This window comes from Muscardinus avellanarius, assembly GCF_963383645.1.
Source record: "Muscardinus avellanarius genome assembly, chromosome: 5".
Lineage (NCBI taxonomy): Eukaryota > Metazoa > Chordata > Mammalia > Rodentia > Gliridae > Muscardinus > Muscardinus avellanarius.
This window is the reverse complement of record NC_137790.1, coordinates 139249421-139270710: the sequence shown is the minus strand read 5'-3', so window position 1 is coordinate 139270710 and position 21290 is coordinate 139249421. Positions and strand designations below refer to the sequence as shown.

At 44.6% G+C, this 21290-nt stretch overlaps 1 pseudogene across 1 annotated transcript in view; it reads left to right on the top strand.

Moving 5' to 3' along the window:
- Nucleotides 1-20759, top strand: part of LOC308263638 (collagen alpha-5(VI) chain-like) — a 53253-nt pseudogene extending 32494 nt beyond the window's left edge. The window contains exons 10-20 of the transcript in view: nucleotides 105-437; nucleotides 4348-4480; nucleotides 5018-5160; nucleotides 5825-5978; nucleotides 8774-8990; nucleotides 9474-9722; nucleotides 11724-11966; nucleotides 13519-13632; nucleotides 14132-14217; nucleotides 18118-18706; nucleotides 20681-20759. The product of the transcript in view is annotated as a collagen alpha-5(VI) chain-like (transcript). The remainder of the gene's footprint in view (nucleotides 1-104; nucleotides 438-4347; nucleotides 4481-5017; nucleotides 5161-5824; nucleotides 5979-8773; nucleotides 8991-9473; nucleotides 9723-11723; nucleotides 11967-13518; nucleotides 13633-14131; nucleotides 14218-18117; nucleotides 18707-20680) is intronic.
- The last annotated feature ends 531 nt before the right edge of the window (nucleotides 20760-21290 follow it).

The following is a 21290-nucleotide window of genomic DNA, read 5'->3' as shown; positions in this document are numbered from 1 at the left end:
CTCTTAAGCCAGTGCGGCTAGCTTCGAACCAGCGTGATCCTCCTGTCTCCGCCTCCCAAACGCGGAGATTACAAGCGTGCACCACCATGCCCGGCATCATTGGGAAATTATTGAGTTGGGAAGCTCACTAACCCAAACCCAGTGGAAGGCACAAATCCAGACTGTCACCACGAGCAGTGGATTTCCACACATTGCCACAGCCCTTAAGAAAGTGAGCTCTACGCTCCACCCATTTGCTGGAAGGAGAAGAAATGCGGTGTCTCTCAGACCTTGGTTGTTATCACCTCTGGGTCTCTCCACTCTAATGTGGCAGATGCAGTAAAAACTCTGGAAAAGACCTGGGGATCTGTGTCCTGGTTTTGGGCGTGGGTGATGTTCGTAAGGAACAGCTTCTGCCCACTATGGGCAGGTCCAAAAGAAGAATCACCTTCCAAGATGTTAATAGGTTAAAGAGAACATGAAATAAAAGGGTGGTTCCTGAAATCTGCCAGAGCTGTGGGAAAACCAGTGCGTGGCCTTCGTGTGGATTGACTCCACGGCAACCTCCAAGCTAGCTTTGTCCCAGGGATAGGTCATTGGTCAGCGCTAGCAGAACACGTATTTAGAACCATGCTCGGTGAGAAGAGAGCACTTCTCTGCTTCCAGGAAGTCTGGGCTCAGCCAGCCTCCCTTGGAGACTAGGAGAGGCTGTAGAGGCTGGAGGGCCGTGTCCTCTGGTCAGCCCTGTCCCCTCCCTGCAACCCAGGGTTCACGCTCCTCTTAGCACCTGCATCTGTAGCTCCTATTTCCAGAGGTCCTAAGACCATGTCCTGCATAAAGTAGGAATTAAGGAAAATCAGCATTTGCTGATGGAATGTTTGGCTATTTTAACTTTGTTAAACCATCTTGTAAGGGACTTCGCACACGTGTATATGTGTACATGTGTATATGTGTACATGTGTATGCATGTATACAGTGTGTGCTTTCTTGCTTTAATGATGGTATTCATATCCTCATAACATATTAAAGATCGGAATTATCCTTAGAGATTATTTAACCCAGAGGTCACAGATATAAATGGCTGCAAACTACAACTTACAATGCACTAATAAAAATAATTTAAAAAAAGAGCCGGGCGTGGTGGCACATGCTTGTAATCCCTGTGCTTGGGAGGCTGAGACAGGAGGATCGCACAGGTTCGAAGCCAGCCTCAGCTACTGAGTGAGGCTCTCAGCAACTTAGTGAGACCCTGTTTCCAAATAAAGTATAAAAAAGGTCTGGGAGTATAGCCCGGAGGTAGAAAGGCCCCTGGGTTCCACTCCCAGTTACACACACACACACACACACACACACACACACACACACACAATGTTAAAAAAAAGGCAGCCAAGGCCAGGTGGATAATGCAGATGAAGCAAGAGGGCAGGTGTGAAGGCATCGACTGAGGAAGCCAGGAGCCACCTGAAGGGGGTGTCACTTTTCAGCTCTGGAGGACAGCAGCCATATTTTGTCGAGTTCTGTCCAGTTGGGGCTGGGAGTTGGGAGGACAGCATGCCAGGCAGCATTGCACATTTTGTGAAATTTATATCACATGTAGAAATTCCCCAGCGTGTTTCTGCTTCTGGAGTTATGATGGAAGCCACTTCTTTCTGAAAATATGCTAGTCTCTCCAAGTACGCCACATCGTTTCTCTCCCACTTGAGCATTCAAGTGGAGGCGACTAATTGAGATGGGAGAGTCCTGGGCCTGGAGTTGGGAAGCCAGGGTTCTGACTCTGGAGCAGCAGCAGTGGCCTCCATGAATCGCTCGTCCCCCTGCCCCCATCTGCTTCTAGGAAGCATAGCTTAAGATATCTCTTATTATTTCTGATTATTCATGTAAAAGATAGCAGCTCAGTGTAACGAGGAGTTGATCTCCCAGAATGCTAATGATGTTGAACATTTTTCATATTTTTATTATTGGCCCTTTGTATTTCTTCTTTTGAAAAGTGTCTGTTCAGTTCAATTGCCTATTTTTTTTTTTTTTTTTTTGGTGGTACTGGGGTTCCTGGAAGCCCTTCTACCTCCAGGCTACACTCCCAGACCTATTTTTACATTTTTATTTGGAAACAGGGTCTCCTAAGCCAGTGCATGTGGATGGCTTCGAACCTACGCGATCCTCCTGTCTCTGCCTCCCAAGCGCGGGGATTACAAGTGTGCGCCACCATGCCTGGCTCAATTGCCTATTTTTAATTGTGTGTTTTTTAGTGTTAAGTTTTTAAAGTTTTTAATATATTCTAGATATTAGTCCTTTATCAGAGGAATAGCCAGCATTCTGTAGACTCTCTTCAGACTCTTGATTTTTTTTTTTTTTGCTGAGATTCCATCTCACTCCAGCTAGAATGGCAATCATCAAGAATACAAACAATAATAGTTCTGTCAAGAATGTGGAGAAATGGGAACCTACCTGTATACACTGTTGGTATTATAAATTAATGTAACCATTATAAAGGTTAGGATAGAGGTTCCTCAAAAGATTAGGAATGGAACCATCATATGACCCAGCTATAATTTAGTTCTTTCCAAAAGAATTAAAGTCATAATGCTATAATGATATCGCATATCCATACTTATAGCAACACAATTCACAACAGCCAAATTATATTACCAACCTAGATGTGCATCAACAGAGCAACAGCTAAAGAAAATATAGTATACATACACAATGGAATTTTACTCAGCCATAAAGAAGAACAAAATTGTGTCATTTGCAGAAAAAGATTCAGTGGTGCTAGAGAATATTTTGCTAAGTGAGATCAGCCAGTCTCAGAAAACCAAAGGTTTTATGTTTTCTCTCATACGTGGAAGCTGGAGAGGAAAAAGGAAACAAAAAGGCATTTGATGAATGAGGAGAGAGAGCAGTGGAAGGAGATGGAGGGAAAAACGGGAGAATTGAGGAAGAAAACGGTTCAAAACTGCTCTGTCCATGTATGAAGCTGTCAGTACCAATTTCAATATATGTAAGAAGACGACGAGGAAGTAGGGTGGGGTCTGGAGGAAAACATGGCAAGTGCTATGTGTGCGTGAACTTCTGCCACCTGGAATCTCAGTAGGATGCATAATCACAATGCACCGAGAGCAGTATATGCTTAAAAAAGAAAGGAAGCACTGGGGACTGGGAGGAGCACGTCTCCTCTACACCCTGTATCTGGGTTAGAGCTTTGGATGGAATGGCAGCTGGATGGAGACGCTGAGAGGGTATGTGGCAGAGAAAGACTCCGCTGGTCATCGGATGGGATGCCCTGTTTGAGACTTGGTAGAGCCTCAGATTAGCTTCTGGGATTCAGCTTCTTCAAGGTGACCCCCTCCCCTGCCCAGAGGCCACAGAATGTCCTGTTTGTTTTCTGGGTTGTATCATCTTCTCTGCTCAGACCCCTTCAACACCTTCTCACTGTTCCTGGGATGTGTGTAAACTTCCTTAAGTTGGCCCACATGGCTCTGCAGAATTCAGCCTCCTCCTCCAAGGTCCTCTATGGCTTCATTCCTGCATGTCCTCCTGTGAAGCTCTGCCTGCCTCCCTTCCTCCCCAGCTCTTCTCTCCATCTTCATCTCTGTTTCTTTCCCTTGGTGAACTTCTACCCTTCCTTCAGAGACCAGCTCAAGCAAGCTGGGCGTGACGGCGCATGCCTGCAATCCCAGTGCTTGGGAGGCTGAGGCAGGAAGATTGCAGGTTAGAGGCCAGCACGTATGGTATGTGTCGGTCAGCTTTCTCACCAAATACGTGACCACTCAGAGGAAGGAAAGTTTCTTTGCCCACAGTCCCAGAGATTCCATAGGTTTAGTCCACGTTAGGCTGACGCATCTGCAGAGCTCAGGGCATGCTGAAAAAAGCAGAGGAAAAGTGTGAGGGGAGGAAAAAAGGAACATAGAGAATCCCCAAGGCCACACCAGCAGTGGCCCACCCCCTCCAGCCACGCCCTATCTGCCTACATCACCACCCTATGAGTCAATGGATTTAACCACTGATGAGACCCGAACATTACAGGCAGGCGTCACCATGGCTGGCTACGCTGTTATAATAATAATAATAATAATAATAATAATAATAATAATAAATGACAAGAAGAATAAGAGAAAGAAAGAACTGAGAGTACAGCTTAGAGGAAGAACCCCCTGGCTTTAATCCCTAGTGCATATCTCTCTCTCTCTCTCTCTCTCTCTCTCTCTCTCTCTCTCTCACGCACCCATGCGTACACACACACACACACACACACACACACACACACACACATCTGTGTAAACACCAGTTTCTCCAAGAAGCCTCCTGTGACTCTCTAAGATTGCGTTAGGAGCCTTTCCTCAGGCCTGCACACCACTCCGACATTTCCAGAGCACTTACCCTTCTCTGAACAAAAGTTTGATTCTTGTCCGTCTGTTTAATTTGACCGTGAAAGCGGACAGGCAGGAGACAGGAATCGTCTGTGTTCCTGGTGCAACGAGTAGCACAGAGCCCTCGTGTAATGGTGGGACGGGCGGAGCAAATGCACTAGGAGATGAGTGAATCGCGAGTGAGTGAATGGATGGCTGGATGTGCCAGGACTTCAGCTGAGTGACTCACCTGGGCTTTCCACCATGGGCTCTCTGACCTGTTTGGTAGTGGGGATGACTTGTGAATTATCATTAACTTCCACCCAGGAATGCAGAAGACCCCGCCAAAGATGGGCACTGCCCCTTTCTTTAGAAATCACTTTGGAATGCCTAAGAGGTGCCTAAAACTAGTGGCAAGACATCGAACACAGTTTCCTCCTAGTGTTTTCAGTCCACTCATAAAGAGTTTCTCTTGAATACTTTTTCTCAGGGGGTTTCAGGCTAAAGTCAGAGACGGGTGCATATTCAAAACTGCAGGCAAAGCTGCCACCGGGTTCTTCACGTGCAGGGCGTCCTGCTTCCTCTTAGGCCCATTTTGCTCCATTTCTGAGTCTTTGAATAACTTTCACTACGTGGAAATTCTCTTTTTGTGTGCAGTATCTGGTTTCTCACCTGTCATTGTTACTAAACAGGACTCTGTGGTCTGCTGGTGGTGTTACTTGATGCTGTTGCTTATGACGACTTTTCCAGCTTTGAATTTGGAAAGGGCTTTGATTATAGAACTCGCCTGACCACTGGAAGGGTGAATCTGGGCAGCATGCGCTCACGGTACCTGGTGAGCTGTGAAAAATCCAGTTGTCGCAAATGCCAGGAGAACGAAATTAGAATCTTGGCATTTCCAAAGACTGCCTCCATTTGCTCCACTCAGTTAAGCACATGGTCTTTAGGAAATAAAAAATCATGCATGGGGGAGAGGGCACCAAGCACAGTCTAAATGTATACCATTTTCAATATGTTCCACACATAAATAAAAAAGTAAATCACAAGAAAGTTAGAAAGGCCAGGGTATTATATCTCTCTCTATTTTTTTGTATATTATTTAGTTCTTTGTCATCTCACTAAATGAATGCATAGGAAAATAAAGGCCAACCAACTCCAAATCTAATTAAAACATCTTCTGAAAGTTCATGCTACAGAAATTTAGGAGATTGCTAACTTGGAGCCAGAGTCTTAGGCAGACTTGGCCTGTGGCCATCTATGTGCTTGGTGCCCTGTCTGTAACAGGCCATTTCCTTTGGAGCAGGGATGTTGCCAGTATGGTTGTTAACCTGGCGCCCTCTCTGCACAATTAATCCCTGCAGCTCCTCTTATTCTCTGTATCCTCCCTCCCCAAGGCAGGGGCTGGGCGAGTTGGTGGTGGGTTATGATTTGTGTGAATACAATTCTTGCATGATAAAACTTCTGATGGTCCTTGTGCACCCTGATTCGCTCCTTTCCAGGGAAACATAGCAGAGAGGGCCTGCTGCTGCACATTTGCATATGTCTGGGAGTTGCTGGACCTCATGGGACCCAAGGATTACGAGCCTTGAAGGGGCTGTTCGGTTCTTGTCTCTGCCGGGCTCTCTCTGGTGTGGGTGGGAGTGAGACTGAACGGTTGGATTTGCAACCTTCACTCCATACTGCAGTCCTTGCTGTGGACATTTCATGTGGCTTTTACAGTGCAGGAGCCACTTCAGAAGGGCTCACTCTTTGTAGGTAGGGAGTACTCGGGATTGAACCCAGGAATACGCTACCTCTGAGCTCCACCTCCAGCCTTATTTATTTATTTATTTATTTATTTATTTATTTATTTATTTATTTATTTTGGTGGTGGTACTGGGGTTCCTGAAAGCCCTTCTACCTCCGGGCTACACTCCCAGACCTATTTTATGATTTTTTATTTTTGGAAACAGGGTCTCTTAAGCCAGTGCGGCTGTCTTCGAACCTGCGTGATCCTCCTGTCTCCACTTCCCAAGCGCGGGGATTACAAGCGTGCCCCACCACGCCCGGCTTATTTACTTATTTGGAAACAGTGTTTTGCCAAGTTTCTGAGGCTGGCCATGAACCTGGGATCCTCCTGTCTCAGCCTTCCCAGTACTGGGATGACTGGCGTGAGCTACACCCGGCAGAAGGGCTCAATTTTGATATTGCTCTTAAGAATAACTCTGTTCTCTCATACATCCTTGGTGATGTTGCTTTTTGGTTTTGTGATTTACATTTTGGTTTTTTGCATTAGACAGTCTGAAAAGTGTTAAAAACAGAGGAGGTATGCTTCACCAGCGACAAAGTGAGATTGAGCTGCAAAAAAAGTCATAGCACTGAGATTAATAGACCTATAAAACAACAAATCATGAGAGATCAATTACACCGCAAGAGAACGGGTAGACAGATCATGGCGTCTTCAATGAAGTGCTCTATATCGCTGCAAATGAACGGATGACTCAGCTACACGAGCAGTGTGAGTAAATTACGGCAGTGTAGTCAGAGCCAGAAGAAGCAAAACACGAAAGGCTCCACATGGTGCGGTGCCATTCATGAAAAGTTTAAAACTAGGCCGGGCGTGGCGGCGCACGCTTGTAATCCCCGCGCTTGGGAGGCGGAGACAGGAGGATCGCGCAGGTTCGAAGCCAGCCTCGCTGGCTTAAGAGACCCTGTTTCCAAATAAAAATATAAAAATAGGTCTGGGAGTAGTCCGGAGGTAGAAGGGTTTACCACCAAAAAAAAAAAAAAAAAAAAAAAGAAAAGTTTAAAACCAGAAGAGACTAAGCTAGTACCTAGGGATGGATACTGAAGTGGCAAAGTATTTTTAAAAGGCAAGGAATTATTACACATACATTGGGCTGCAGCCTGGGCAGGCTGGGTCGGTAATGACGGGGCAGGCAGGTGCCTGGGATTGCCAATGGCCGACCTGCTCATTCTCCACCGGGCGATGGCTGCACACACTTTCCATATGATAATTTAAAAACTATGACATAAAGTTAATTTTATAACAACTAAATCAGACCTTTGCATTTTATTCACTTATGTATGTTTTCAAAAGCATTTTAGATAGTATAATGAAAAAAATTGGGGGGGTGCTGGGGATTGAACACAAGAGCATTCTACCTCTGAGCTCTATCCCCAGCCCTATTTTATTGTTTTATTTTGAAACAGGGTCTCACTAAGTTGTGGAGGGTCTCGCTAAGTTGCTGAGGCTGGCTGTGAGCCTGCGACCGTCCTGTCTTAGCCTCCCAAATTCTGGGATTATAAGCATGCACCACCATGCCTGGCTGGAAGGACTTTTTTTTTTTAAAGAGATGAACTCTAAGACTTGGTCATAATTTATGCACTGCCCAGCCTTGGAAGGAAGGCTAATTTACATTGGACTTGCCACTGCATTGTGACATTTTATTTAGTGAAGTCTCCTTTCTTGGGTCAATAGTAGATTTATGATCCAGGAATACAGCCTCCCTGGTTTACTGAGAAGACAACTAGAACCTGGGCTAGAGGTGGGGACAGCAAACCTCAGATGACATTTTAACCACAAATAAGCCGCGATGCAGTTAAACCATGCAGGACTCAGGGAGACAGGACTGCGACTTGAATATATACAACCTAGTTGGTCACGGTGCAATGGTACATGCCTATAATCCCAAGCACTTGGAGGCTGAGGCAATAGGATCATAAGATTGAGACCAGGCTCAGCAACACAGACCTTGTCTCAAAATAAAAAAAAAAAATAAGAAGAGCTGGGAGTGAAGCCCAGTGATAGAGCACCCCTGAGTTCAACCCTCAGCACTGTAGCAACGAAACAATAAATATATACAACCGCACTGTTAAAAGTGTCGGTTCTTCCTTGAGCTCTCAATAAAGCAACATTAAGCTGGGCATAGTGGCATATGCCTGTAATCCCTGTACTTGGGGGGCTGAGACAGGAGGATCACAGGTTTGAGGACAGCCTCAGCAGGTAGTAAGACTCTTATCTACCTGATGATACCTTGTTTCAAAGTAACAATAAAATAGATATGGGAGTGTAGCTTGGAGATAGAATGCCCCTGAGTTCCAATCCCCAGTAATACGCACACACACACACACACACACACACACACACACGCGCGCGCGCGCGCGTGCGCGCGCGCAAACCAGGCGTGGTAGTGCACACTTGTAATCCCAGCATTTGGGAGGCTGAATGAGGATTGTGGTTCGAGGACAGCTTCAGCTACTGAGTGAGGCCCTTTGCAACTCAGTGAGACCCTGCTTCAAAATAAATAATAAAAAACAGGGCTAGGGTTGTAGCTCGGAGGTAGAATGTCCATGGGTTCCATCCCCAGTACCGCAGGGAAAAAAAGAAAAGAAAAGAAAAAAAGAAAAAAAAAAGCAAAAGAAAATAAAGGATCCTTTTAGAAATATATTCATTTGTCTCTTCAAAGAGCTGAGGTGGCCTCGGCTGTCCCCGCAAGTCCCTCAACAGGGGCCCTCATTGCTCTCCAGGGCCAGCTGGCTGCGGGCACTAAGAGGGCCGCCTTCTGCTGGGGCTTCAAAGAGGAGCACAAGAGCCAGAACCAGCGCCAGCCATCAGCCCCTAGACTCACTGTCCCAAACACTGCTGCCTCGCTGCAGGAGGGGCCTCGAGTGCCTGACAGCCTGGCAACTTTGATCGATGGGATGGGGAGACACTAAGATTCCCAGTCTCTCTTCCCTCTGCAGGTCTGGAAGGCAGCAGAGGACACCGGGGGAGAGGGTGGAGACCCTGTAAGTTTGTGTGACCCAATTCCTTGTTGATGTTCTTTTTCATGAAAAGCTTTATGTTCCTACAGAGGGATAAGCTTAAGCTTATAATAGCAGAAGAGTTCGGACTATTTTTTTCTAAAATAGCTAGGAACAAGAACCCACAGCTACATCTCACACCGGTACAGTTTTTCTGTCCCACTGTAATAGGGTCCCTTCCTCAGGGAGCACACAGTGGTCCTTCTCTTGAGATTCGCATTACCGTGGGCTTTACTGTTTGTAAATATTCCCTGGGAGGAGCAGGGTCCCCGGAGACGCACAGGTCATTGACCTTGAGAGCCCCGCCCCCACCGGCCCCAGGAATGGCCTGACTTTGGGATCTTCGACCTGGCTCTCCTTCAGTCTCACTCAGTGTCACTTCTGGTCAACTGTTTCCGCTCAGCTCCAGTCCCCAGCGCCATCTTGTCTTGTGTCAGCTACATTGACCTTCAGGACAGCGCTAGGGGATCAGGCAAGAGGTCAGGGACAGTGCCGATGACCCAAGGAGTCAGGAATGTGGCGGAAAGCCAGGCGACTCCAGACTGTCACTTGCACTGTCTGCTGAGGAAGAGCAGAGCTGAACTCATCCTAAGAAAGCCCCGAATGCAGGAGGCAAGAAAGCTTTAAACCAACATGCTTGTGGGAGGAAATCGCTCTGCCTCAAGAGTGGTGTGCTCAAGCTAATTGCCCGTGGCTTCTAGCAAAAAATTACACTGAGTACTATGTGTGTGTGCACCGCTTTGAACCTCACTCCCATGTGTAATTACAATGCACCAGTAAACGTAGCAATAAAAAAAAGTCACTTGGGATACCTCTGTGGATGTCTTCTTAACATCCTGTCCCTCTCTCCTCCTCCCTCTTTCTTCTCTCCTCTCTATTCTATCCTCTCTCTTCTATCACCCCTTCCTCTTTCTCCAGTTATATTTATATATAATCCTATTCTTAATAAGCTTGAGGCGTCTTCAGCATTAATTAAATTCCATCTGTATGTAACCCCTTCCTAGGTATATAGCTAAAAGCAACTGAAAACAGCCTCTTTTTTGAGAGGCTGCCCCTTCTTGCCACAGCCTATAAATCTTTACTGATTTAGATATGTTAGTGACAGGTATTTAATCTTTTGCAGGGAGTCAAAGGATCTTCTAGATATAAGGTATTGTAGTTTCTCTCCAGTCAAATTGATTTTCTGATGGGATTAGTTTCCCAGTGGACACATGGCAGAGGCTTCCCTTTACCTAACTGATCTGTCATCTCTCAGGGAAACCATGGAGACAGCGGATGGGCGGGCTCGATGGGAGGAAGTAGGTTGTTTTCTTCAAGGTATTATATAACCATCATGAGGTTGATGTATCTTTTATTATTTATGCATGTATGTATTTATTGTGGTACTTGGGATGGAACCTAGGGACATTCTACCTCCGAGCTACACCCCCAGACCTATTTTTTATTCTTTACTTTGAAACAAGGTCTCACTAAGTTGCAGAGGGCCTCATTTTGTAGCTGCGGCTGTCCAGGAACTGCGATCCTGTCTCAGCCTCCCAAATGATGGTATCACAAGCGTGCACCACCACGCCTGGCTTAAAAGGAATCGATTCATACTGTAATATCCATTCCTAGTAGCTTCCTGGAACAAATTTTACTTTTCTTGCATTCAACACTCATATCTCCATAGCTAGTTCTGAAATATATTTCAACTTTATCTTTCTTTTTGGTGGTACTGGGGTTCCTGGAAACCCTTCTACCTCCAGGCTACACTCCCAGACACCTATTTTTATACTTTTTTATTTGGAAACAGGGTCTTTAAACCAGCACATGCGGCTGGCTTCCAGCCTGCGCGATCCTCCTGTCTCCGCCTCCCAAGTGCAAGGATTACAAGCGTGCGCCACCACGCCCAGCTCAACTTTATCTTTTAAACAGCCAAACTTGCCTTCATAAAAGCTATAATGAAGAATTAATAATTAAGAAATCAGTCATTAGTAGAAAAATAAGGAGTGTTAGCTCTTTTTTCTTTTTTTTTTTGCGGGTCTGGGGATGGAACCCAGGGCATTCGTCCTCTGAGCTACATTCCCTGTCCTATTTTTTTTTTATTCTTTATTTTGAAACAGAGTCTCATTAAGTTGCAGAGGGCCTCACTAAGTAGCTGAGGCTGGCTATGAACCTGTGATCCTCCTGTCTCAGCCTCCCAAGTAATGGGATTATAAGTGTACACCACCACATCTGGCCTTCTTTTATCCTTTAAAATAAATCTGAATCTCAGATCCTAAATATTTTCTAGGGATCTTTCTCTCACCTTTCTTTCTTTCTTTCTTTCTTTCTTTCTTTCTTTCTTTCTTTCTTTCTCTCTTTCTCTCTTTCTCTCTTTCTCTCTTTCTCTTTCTTTCTCTTTCTTTCTTTTCTCTCTTTTTTTCTTATCTTTAGCCAGTTACCCTAACCATGGAGAACTTTCTATATTCCGTGTTGTCCTTCTGGAGAGTAAATTGTTGAGGCCCCTCTTGCAGTTGCTGCGCGATGAGCTCTCATAAGTTCCAGATGAACGGCACAAATAAAAGCTTGATGGCTTTCATAAGCACCTCCACATGCTGCATTTATTACTCATTTATAGCGTGATTCTTGCAGCCAAGGGCTGAGCTCGCTGCCCTTGAAGTTAGCGAGTCTTGGGGAAAGTCAGGAATCTTCATCACTGAAGAGATTCATAGTGCCCAGCGTCCTGCGGGCCGGCAGGGAGGCCTCTTCATCAGAAGCACAACCACTGGCTGTCTCCCTCCGTCTGCCTCTCCCTCCCTGCTCCCGTTCATCTCGAGTCCATCTTCAACTCCATTTTCGTATCTGGCCCACTCTGTTTTCCAGAGCATCCCAAGGGTAACCTGAATCAAATGGTCTAGAAGTCCACCATAAGCACATATCTACTACTTCATATCTGAGGCAGTGAACAGCAAGGAGGAAGCCACACGTTTTATAACCTCCAGAGGTGGTTTCCATCCCCTCCACTTTGAGATCACCTATCCCAGTGGTCCTCAAAGCATGGTCCCTACACGAGCAGCGTCAGCACCACCTGGAAACTCAATAGAAACGCACGTTCTCCGCGCTCATTCCGGACCTGCTGACTCAGAAGCTCTGGGCTGGGCTCAGCCATCCGGGCTTTAACCAGCAGCACAAGTGATTCCAGTGGAGGCAAAATTGGGGAACCACTGTACAGCCTTCTACTTTGGTGTGATAGGTTTGGCCCGGGTTCTTAAGGGAACTGAAGGCAACTGGGTACCTAGTTATCACAGAAAATAAAGCGAGAACTCATGTTTCCAAAGGATCGCTGGTGAACTAGGTTATAAAGTTCATCAGCATTGAAATTATACTATTATACATTTGTTTATAATGATAAAACTATGAAAATTTTATTTTATTCACCCAAGAACATCCATCCATCCATCCATCCATCCATCCATCCATCCAACATCTATATAACAAAACACTTTTAAGGGCCAACTTCCTGCAGAGATTGTGTCACAATTCTAGCAGGCATTTTTATTTATTTATTTATTTATTTATTTATTTATTTTGGTGGTACTGGGGGTGGAAACCAGGGGCTTTTCTACCTCCGGGCTATACACCCAGACCTATTTTATACTTTATTTGGAAACAGGGTCTCACTAAGTGTCTGAGGCTGGCTTCGAACTTGTGCAATCCTCCTGTCTCAGCCTCCCAAGTGCGGGGATTACAAGCGTGCCCACCACGCCTGGCTTAGCAGGCATTTTTATATCTGCGATATAAAAACACTTTGCAAAAGGCAGTCCCCTCTCTGACCACTTGCCAGTGGGATGCACTTTGCTCGGTGGATCTACACAGCGGACAATGAGCCATTTAACTCTAAAGAAAACGCAACTGTGACCCAGCAGTGAGCCTGTCATTCCCATCAAATATGCTGCATTAACCAATATCTAAGACACAGCAAGTCTACTTTCAAGACAAAAGAAGACAGCATAATTTTTAATAAATATTAGCTACCAACCTAAACATAACCTCTACTTTGTTCCCAGCTTTAAGTAGCCTTGGATCTTAGGATAACTTCAACAGATGCTCTTTTCGATGAATTCATTAACACATGAACACTTCCCTGTTCAGACAAGGCTGGAGTTGGGCTCAGAAGAATGTGTGGGGGCTGGAGGTGTGGCCCAGGGGTAGAACACTTGCCTAGCATGCTCCGAGCCCTGGGCTTGAACCCCAGTGCTGCAAAACCAAAACCAAACCCAAGATGGAATTTGCGGGGTTTCATTTCTCCTTTTTAGTTTTCTAAGTTCCATCTTACTCTGATGTACGAATCAGTTTTTAATAAGAGCCAATATACTTTTTGATTCTGAATCAAACACTGGATCATAGAGCCTATATTTCTCTTTGGCATAAAATCTGTGACACACAGTCAAATACACACACCAGTGCCTGCGTCCAGACAGTGACCTCACCAGACAGAAAGAAGGACAGGCCTGTGTCGGTGGCGTTAAAGGGACATAGGAAGTACTGCCAGCATCTGACGGTAAGCATGCATAAACGTAACAGGATTGTCTTTCTCATTTCTGAGAGCAGTCATGCGTGTGTGTGTGTGTGTGTGTGTGTGTGTGTGTGTGTGTGCACGCGTGCGCGCGCATGCGTGCGTGCGTGTGATACCAACTGACTGTATTTTTTCCTCATGGAAACTCTATAGAATGAACTATCATAGAAAGGATTTGGGGGCGCCTAGATTTTTCTATTTGTTTCTTTCTAAACACTAAACTTGTGGACTACGTGGGATACTCTAGGCACTGTGCAAACTAATTTTTTCAAAAACCTTGTAAGGTTGTAGTTTGTTATTATGGTGTTTTAGATAGTAAAAATGATCCATGGAGATGACTTAGAGTCACAGAGCTAACACTGGGTAGAGACAGGACTCAAATTCCAAACAGCCTGCTCCTAACCACTGTTCTGCAATGCCTAGAGAAGAATAGAATCCAAATTTTAGTTATTGCAGACAAATCTTACTTACTGCTCGCTTTTAGAAGAAAACGCTCCCTCGTGGCTTCAGTCGGAAGGAATACCAATTGACGGACAACCACATTCTTCAAACCCGGGCCCTGGATCTCTAGTGAGCAGGTTACTGTGCGCCATCTTTTTCTACTCCACCCTTCTATCCAATGGTCTGTTCTTCTGAAAGAGTTGACAGTTAGAGCTGGGTCAGGTCCTGTGTCTGCCTCTCACAGGCTGTCCCTCCTTGGACAAGTCATATAACCTCTCCAGTCTTTAGTTTACTCATCTGTGAAATGGGAATGATGGTAATCCTACCCTCACAGTGCTAGAAGATTTGATAAGAGAAGACTTGTAGAACTGAGCTCGCTCAAGACCTGAAGCCAATCTTGATCTCTCAATTAAGTACTCAGGAAGAAGAAATGCAAAAAAGAAAGCATCGATAATCTCATAGGAAGCCATTCTATAAAATGTTGACTTGAAAAATATCAGCTGTTAGCTGGTCATGGAGACACATGTCTGTAATCCCAGTGCTTGAGAGGACAAGACAGGAGGAATGCAGGTTTGAGGCCAGCCTCAGCAACTTAGTGAGGCCCTCAGCAATGTAGCAAGCCCTTGTTTCAAAATAAAAAAAATAAAATAGGACTGGTAGTATAGCTCAGAGGTAGAATGTGCTGGGTTTAATTCCCAGTACACACACACACACACACACACACACACACACACACACACACATGCACACTCACACGCACATGCACACACACATCAGCTATTGTTTCTGTGGATGGAGCCTTATACATCAAAGTAGCCTTGACTGTACATGTGGCCCGCCTGTGGAGAACGCATGGCCGTGTTGGCTCCGAGGCCAATCCCAAGGCAGATGCTGGATAACTCATATATATCTTGAGGTTTCCCTCAAAGGCCAGGCAGGGCGGTGGCTGCCTCACTGCACACTTAGTCCCGGCCCACATGGCTTAGGTCCTTTAGATTCTCTCTCCCCCTAAATCTCCTTTCCAAGTCCAATCTTCACCAGAGTTCACAGAGCACACTTGGCATGGAAGCCCAAATCCTTGGCCAAAGTTAGGTAGATCTCTGGGGGTGTTTCTCTGGAAATCCAACTAATCCTCTCTCCCATCCAAGTCTTGCCAGTAATGAAGCAAGCCAGCTCTTCCCTCTCTGCCATTCCAAGGAAATTCCTCCGCAGACTTGAGGGTAGGAACTTGGCTTGGCTGATGTTTCTAGAAAATACACACTGTTGCTGAGAGTTATGAACATATTTTATTCACACCTTCTGCCACATTTTCTGGAAGGAAAATTTTTCTGAAGTCCTGTCTCCTTAAGTAAGATGAATTTAGACCCCAAACAGAACGGTTATACTTTATGTTTGACCAAAATTGTGCATCTTTAAGCTACAATCGTCTACGTCTAGTTTCGTTGATTCTCACGCTAAGCATGTAAGCAGGAGGGAATCTATTTTTAACAGAGTTCATGAATGAAATATACCTCTTTACAAAATCGATTTGCCAGGTGCTTAGGGAAAAGATTGAGATTTTGCTCATTTATAAAAAAAAAACTTAAGAAAAGCAATATTTCTGGTATGAGCATGCATGAAAAAACACTTCACTGCAACCCTTCATTTTCTGTCAGGAAATTTATGAAACACTTCCCACTATGTGTTTACAAAGCAGGTAGTGGGTAGTCAAGTCCAGAATTATAAACTCCAAGAGGCAGAAACACCCATTTAGTCACTCTTCACGGTTCCTAACAGACTATGGCTGAGAACTCTAGAGATACTCTGATGGTGATGTATATTACATAGCATCCACAGCAGAGAAAAATGTAAGATACATACTGTGGTCTTCACGCCTTGCTTTGTTTTCAGGAATTTACATCTCCATCAGAAATTCTAAATTGGAAACTGGGTTTCTGGTGAGAAATGGGAGACTCATAAATTTCAAATGTGCTTACGAAATGCTAATTTCTGGTCAATGCTATAAATGTATTAATGAAGGGAAAATGTGGCACATTCACGACCAGTTCTTAGTCCTTTGGAAGAAGGAAGAGAACATGAACATATAAGGCTCTCTCCCGAGTTCATCTCGTAGACCCGCCCAAGACGGAATAAAGAACTGGACCGGCTCTCAACAGCTATAATCAGTAGGGAAAGTTTTAGTGAAGTGATAACTAAAAATGATAAGATGAAAACTAAAACCTGCTAGAGCCTCCTGTCTTCGACTCCTAAGTCCTGGGATTACAGAAGTGTGCCATCGTGCTTGGCTATGCAGTACATTTTTTGCAATGCACAGATGATCAAAGCTCACTCAAGAAGAAATAACTTTAAATAGCCCAATAGCTATTAAAGAGATTGAATTTGTAGTTCAGATCGTCCCATAAAAATAAAAATAAAAAACACCCTCAGGCACAGATTATTTCTCTGGTGAGTTCAACAAAACATCTAAAAAAGAAATAATATCAATTCTATGCAGACTTTTTCAGGAAATTAAAGAGGAGGGAATATTTTCCAACTTCATCTTCAAGGCCAGATTACCCCGTTACCAAAAGAAGACAAAGGCATTACGTAGAAAGGTAAGGATAGATCAGCATTCATCATGAACACAAGTGCAAAAGTTCTAAACATAATCTTAGCAAACCAAATCAGATGATGGATTAAAAAAAAAAAGCGAATGTGGCATTCATCCCAGGAATGCAGAGTCCACTGAACATTCAAAACCAGCTAGCTGAGCATGTGCCCTCTCGGTGACATTCCCCATGTCCATTGTGTTTGATGCCATCTATTTCAGTATTAAGCTTCCGACCATCAGCACAGGCTGAGTCACTTATCAATATGAGGATGAAATGAAATAATGCATTCAAAGGCATCTTATAATAGAGGTCAAAACATTTTTTCCATTTAGCAATCTACATATTGTTTGACGTTTTATAAACATTTTTTTCATAGGAGAAGAGTACACTGACCATCTTATTTGTCAAAGTTGACATTTCCTATCATGACTTTCCCAAACAGCTACAATCTCATGCTTGAGGACCAAGTTCATAAACTCATTGGATTTAAAGCATTATTATTTGAACTAGTGGTCTGAAAAAAAATAAGTTTGCATTAGAATGTAAATTGACGTACTATTTCTTTCACTGAGAATATCTTGCTACCAAAAAAATTAATATCAAGCCTGGCATGGTGGCCCATACCTGTAATCTCAGTACTTGGGAGGCCGAGACAGGAGGATTGCAGGTTTGAGGGCAGACTCAGCGATTTAAGGAAACCCCATTAAAAAAAAGCAAAAAGAAATTGGGCTGGGGGTTTAGCTCAGGGTTGAATGCCTTTGGGTTAATTTCTCAGTATATTATTGCAGTGTAAACACCTTATTTTTTCAAGAGATGATTAAATTCTTTGCAAACTGGCACTTTGAGTACCCACATTAAGTCTTAGAGTATGTCACATCTTACATGACATTGGGATTCCAAAATCAGTGCCTGCACATCCTTTTCCTCATGACATTGCTTCCTGATATAATTTTTGAACATGTGTAAAATGATACGTGAGCTCATGCTCCCGATCAATTTAATTTTGACATCTATGCTTTCCTCTTGGGGATCAATACCTATAATTAAATCTTCACACAGATGCAAATGTATACTCTGGACTCTGCAACTGTGTGAAAGGCACTAAACATAGCTGAAGGCTTCTCATCTTGTACCTTAAAATGCCGGAGGATAAATGAATCCTTTGACAAAGATCCACAATGGGGAGGCACATAGGTTTCTTCTTCTGGGACAACGGGGGCTAAATTGCAATCGCTCTCTCTGCACTATGTGAAGACAAATTTGGAGAATATACCTGGTGACCAGTATCGTAATTGATTAGTAATGCCTGCCACGGGGGCAGGAGTAAAACAGCAACGCCCTGTGCCAGTCTGTGATTGGGAATTTCAGGTATTTGCCTTCTGTGATTAGGAGTTTCAGGTTCATCCTTCTGCTAAGGAGACTGACTTGAGTTATTCAGTGGCATGAAAGAAGAGTCAAGTCTTACTTATACACCTGGAGATGACTCTCTCCAAGAATATTACATGGATGTGGCTTCCCTGGTAGATGCTTCCCAACGAGTAGGGCGTGATGAGTTCCAGCACGTGAAAGCATTTATAATCTCAGGGCTCGATTACTTTCACCTGGCCCCATCCTCTGACGGCCACCTTGGGAGACAGAGTGGCTGTCCTCACCTACTCTCTCCCAGGTTAGCTGCCCTGTGTACCTGGGATTTGATTTGACTACTTACAACTGAGTCCACCAAATGAAAGATCGCCTCCAGGGCTCTCTTCAGCAGCTCGATGAAGATGTTCTTAGTGGCCATGTCCGGCAGCGGACCATTGACAACGTCTTTGCAGGAACCCCCAATCTGCGGAAGGACAAAGTCATCCTCATAGTATCAGCCAGCGAAGCCAACCCTCTAGACAAGGACATTTTAAGGAATGTGTCTCTGAGAGCCAAGCATCAAGGCTACTCTCTGTTTGTATTTTCCTTTGGTCCCGTACACAGTAACAAAGAACTCGAGGCATTAGGCAGCCACCCCTGGATCATCGCTTAGTGCAGCTTAGGTGGATCCACAGGACAGAGCTGGACTAACTCAAGTTTATCAAGCCATTTGTCCATTCGGTTAGATGGCCTGCCCATTGTAAGTCACGCAAAAGTTGCTCTTGTATTGCCTTTGCAGTGGGCTCGATGTCTCTGTGCGCCATCTATGGGCCGACTTAGCAACACTCTCAGGTCAGTGGGGAGAGGGGGAGTGCGAGGGGGTGACAGGCAAGAGAGGACCTCCCAGAGAGCCCATCCCTTGACCTGGAGCCCGCTGCTGCCCCATCGGGAGTTCTCACCAGGAAATCCTAAATGGGCGAGATGTTTCCTTTAACTCGATCTCTGAATATTTGCAATGTGCTAAGGCTCTTCGAAAGGATTGTGAAATCTAATCATCAGCATGGTCCTCACAGGGGAACAGTCATAGCCCCCATTTTTTATTTTTTCATGGTACTGGAGGTTGATCTCAGAGGAATTTTACCTCTGAGCTAAACCCCCAACCCCCTTTTTTTGTGGTACTGGGGATGGAACCCAGGGACATTCTACCTCCAAGTTACACCCCCAGCCCTATTTTTTTTTTTATTCTTTATTTTGAAACAGGGTCTCACTGAGTTGCAAGGGACCTTACTAAGTAGCTGAAACTGGCTGAGAACCATGATCACCCGTCTCAGCCTCCTGAATGCTGGGATTACAAACGTGTGCCACCACGCCTGGCTAACTCCGGCACTTTCAATGAATTAATTTATTTTTTATTGGTACTGAGAATTGAACCTAGGAGCATTCTACCTCTGAACTTTATCCCCAACCCTTTTTATTTATTTATTCTTATTCTGAAACAGGATCTTTACTACATTGCTGGGGCTGGCCTCAAACTGGTAATCCTCCTGTCTCAGTCTCCCAAGTATTGGGATTACAGGTGTGCAACACCATGCCCGACTATCATAGCTCCTTTTTTTTATAAGAGAGAAATTGAGGTTCTTAGACATTAAGTCACTTGCTCAAAAGCTCCCGATTAATAGTTGTCACATTCTAGATTCAACCCCACGCATTCTGAGCCCAGATCTGTGCTCCTGTCCGTTAAACTATACTTCAATTACTAAACCCTTAACACAGCATACTGCTATAATAAATAAATAATAGCCAGCTGCTACCACCCTCCACCTGCTCCCAGGACTTCTATTTCATCCTTTCATTACAAATTGTCCTTGGTTCTGACTTGAATTTTTATGAGCCGTAGGTTCGAATGTCTTCGATAGTCTATCCCAGCCAGTGCAGGAACAACCACACAGGGGTTTTTAAGAATGTCTTCACATTGCGGGGCATTGAGAGTGGCTGCCCAGCCTCTGCCCATGGTGATACCTCTAGACAGAGTACAGAACATACTCAAGATCGTACAGCACCAAATAAATGCCGGCCTGCACTGGGAGTCAGGGATGGAGCGGCGGCCACACTGAACAGTTGTCCATGGCTGCTGGAATTTGCTAGGGTTTGCAGAAATGTAAAAAATGTTTGGCATTCATAGAGCCCTGGGACTCACAGGGTCCTCGGGAACCCTGGAATTTAGGAGATATATTCAGTAACAGACAAAAACCAAAACAAAACAAAAATAATGGTGTCTTCTCTCAACCCCAAGATTTAAAAAAAGAAAAAAGGCAGACAATTTCAATAGCTAAGAGGATCTTCTAGAAAGATCCTCCATTTCCAGAGAGAAAAATAAATTGACAGGAGGAATTAAGAGGTGTTTTTGAATTACACCGGCAGCCTGTAACAAACAGAGCATGGGCATTTTTCATTGGATCGTTGCTACATCTTTTGTTGACTTGGCCAACAACAAGGTATTTCAGTGTCTGCCTATACTGCCTGGTCCCTTATGGGATAAGTTTGTTTTTGCAAACGCTGCCAGCCCCAGGAAAAGATGAGCCGCCTTGTATGGTAATATCGGAGGGTAAAATTGCCTCTCACTCTCTCTCTCTCCAGGTTATCAACAGATAATCCAGCAAAGATCTGAGAGCCAAGTGTGCGAACATCACCTACCCCAGCCCAGAAAATGGCGGCACAGAAGACGCTGTATTGTGACTTGAGAAGTCCCCAGTTTGGGAAATATTGCAACTGAAACAGTCCTTAAGAAAATAACAGAAAGCCAGGCGCTTCACAGCCAAGCACACGCCTGTTATCCCAGGTGTGTGCTTGGGGGGCTGAGATGGGAGGGTTGCAGGCTTGAGGCCAGCTCAGAAATTTAGCAAGACCCTGTCTTTAAATATAAAAAGGGCGCTGGGCGTGGTGGCGCATGCTTGTAATCCCTGGGCTTGAGAGGCAGAGACAGGAGAATCACGCAGGTTCGGAAGCCAGCTGCGCTGGCTTAAGAGACCCTGTTTCCAAATAAAAAGTATAAAATAGGTCTGGGAGCCTAGCCCTGAGGTAGAAGGGCTTCCAGGAACCCCAGTACCACCCCCAAAAATTACATATATATATATATATATATTTATATATAATATATATACATACATACATATATAGGCTGGGGGTGTAGTTTGAAGGTAGAATGCCCCTGGGTTCAATCCCTAGTTAGTACCAAAAAATAAAATTAAATAAGAAAGTGGTGTGAAA